The following is a 2,655-nucleotide window of genomic DNA, read 5'->3' as shown; positions in this document are numbered from 1 at the left end:
ACTTGCCCACAACTAAAGACTGATTTCATACCTATTTATGTAGCAATTTAGGCAAGTTTGGAGAAATACTGTTTGTTCCTGTATTATATTTTCAAAATCATTCAATCTTCCAACAATTACTTTAGTGTCTACTACATGCCATAAGATTAAATATTCTGTCGTTCCTAAGGAATTACTTACCTGGCTTAAAAACGGAATATGCGGCATCTTCAGGTGGGTGTTTTAGTTTAAAGTACTTCTGTCCTAGTGTGCTTCTCTCCCTTCAACCTGACCCTTTCCCCCTCTCTCTTTTAAAAAAATTAACAGATAATATAAAAATTCAATGTAAATTAGAAACGAGAGTTCCTTTTCCAAACTCATTATTGAGAAAAATATTATCAGCTAGGAGACTTAGACTAATGAAGGAAGTTGTTTCCTAGTTCAGAAAGCTTATTCTTATCATAGAAATGGTCTTTTTACTTTGGAGACACTCTCAACACAAGTTTGTTTTATTTATTATTTTTTTGTCAATCCATTGGCTGACTATATTGACAAGATACTGATTGGTTACAGGTTGAAGAAAACATACAATACAAAATACAGAAAAAGTTGGTTTCATTCCCTCCCACTCCCCCTCCCCTTCCTTTCCCACCCCCAAATACCCATCATCGTGATTTAGTCAGGACAGAGCTTACAGCCAGAGGTTGGTGACCAAGGATGAGGGTGCGGGGTGGACTGTGGGCAGTGGGTTTGTGGCTGTCACCATAATGCTGTGGTTTCTCTCCCAGCTGTCAGTCAGGGGTGAGGGGGGACTGCAGCCTGATGCCAGCCAGCCAGCTAAGAGAATAGCTGTCTCTCCCTTCCTTAGTCCCTAGGGCCTGCCCCATGGCCCAGAACCAAGCACACTCCAAACACAGTAAGGACATGGATGCTCTTGCTGAGTCCGCTAGTCAGCAAGAGGAGAGAGAGTGACTGCTGCAAGGGTGAGGGGAAACAGGGGCACTGGCCACTACCAGCAAAGGGAGAGTGGGAGGGCAGGAGAAAGGGCAGGAAGTGGGAAGAGAAGATCTTCCCACTTTAAAAGTGACTTAAGTCTGGCCAGTGTGGCTCAGTGGATTCAAAGTAGTCTCAGGGACTGAGAATCCTGGTTCCATTCCCGGTCAGGGCACATGCCTGGGTTGCAGGCTCCATCCCCAGTAGGGGGTGTGCAGGAGGCAGCCAACTGATGTTTCTCTCTCACATAAATGTTTCTATCTCTTTCTCTAGAAAAATCAATTAAAAATATATTTAAAAAGTGACTTAAGACATAAAATTGAATTAGTACTTGTACAGAAAGGTGCGGGTGGAATAAGTCACTCTGGCCTATGAACAAAATTATATGAAGAAATCATGGCGGTTCACTTCCCCTTACCCCTCCCCACCCCATGGTGGCCAGAGTAGTTAAGTATGGTTGGTTAGAGTGGATTCCAGTCGGGTCGTTCAGGTGGAGGAGGTGGAGGCAGTGCGCAGGCTAGGGGTGCTCAGTTGCTGCTGCACTGGCTCCAGAAGGTTGGGTTGTTCCCCTGGAGGTCCATACCCTGGTACCAGCCTGGAGTGCCAGCTGCATTCTGGGGCTCATTCTTGGGGAGCTTCTTAGCTATTGCCATGGAAATTTTGTTCACATTCATTGCTTTCTTTGCTGACTCCAAGAACAGCAAACTGTTGTCATCTGCATAGGCTCGTGCTTCCTGGAATTCCATGGCTGTCTTGCTGGCCAGGTCTGCCTCGTTCCCTGAAAGCGCAATGAAGGTGTTGGGGCTGGCTGCCTCTGTAACTCCTGCACCCAGTTCTCGGCCCGTGTAAACGTATCTCTGTTGGTGATGTCACAGACCATGATGGCAGCCTGGGTTCCCCGAGAGTACATGGCCAGGCTGTGATAGTTACTGCTCCTGTCCAGCTGTGTCCTAGATCTCAAACTTAACTGTCGTGTCATCCAAGCAGAAAGTCTGCGTGAGGAAGGCCACTCCAACTACGTTCTCCTGGTACTTGTGGAATTGTCCCTTGACCAAGCGGAGGACAAGGTTTGATTTGCCTACCTCAGACTCCACCAGCAGGACCAGCTTACATTGACAGGTCTTGTTCCCAGCAGCTAGTCCACTGGCTCCTGCTGCACCTCCCTGGCCCGCCATGGCCCATCTGGCTGTAGTGGTACCACTGAGCGTGAAGGCAGGGGCCAGTGCTATGCAAAGAGGCACTTATTGGCAAGGGGGCCTTCCAAGGCGGTTCTGGGTTGGCGGCATTACTTGAAGCCAAGGCTCCGACAGGCTCCGTTCCTCTCCCACTGGCTGTGTCTTCAAGTTTGTTTTATTTTTAAAGAGAGGCATAGGATGAATCTCAAAAATGTTATGTCTGGCAAAAGAAGCCAGACACAAAAGAATGCATTTTTATGAAATTCAAGAAGACTCAAAACTAATCTACAGTGACAAAAAGCAGATCAATGATGGCTTGGGGCTGGGGAGTGGGGGAGAATTTACTCAGAGAGCCCAGAGCAGACATGTAGGGGGAACAGAAATGTTCTATGTCAGGATGTGACAGCGGTTACACATATATATACGTTTGTCAAAACTCATCAAACTATATATTTATTTATATGTAAATTATTTCACTTGTGCTTTAATTATTTTTGCAAATGCAGTC

At 46.3% G+C, this 2,655-nt stretch overlaps 1 pseudogene; it reads right to left on the bottom strand.

Annotated features, from left to right (window-relative positions):
• Nucleotides 1–1,499: 1,499 nt before the first annotated feature.
• LOC118631063 lies at nucleotides 1,500–2,229 on the bottom strand (annotated as a pseudogene).
• Between the last annotated feature and the right edge of the window lie 426 nt (nucleotides 2,230–2,655).

The sequence above is a fragment of the Molossus molossus genome, unplaced genomic scaffold (assembly GCF_014108415.1).
Source record: "Molossus molossus isolate mMolMol1 unplaced genomic scaffold, mMolMol1.p scaffold_m16_p_15, whole genome shotgun sequence".
NCBI lineage: Eukaryota > Metazoa > Chordata > Mammalia > Chiroptera > Molossidae > Molossus > Molossus molossus.
This window is presented reverse-complemented; position numbering and strand designations above follow the sequence as displayed.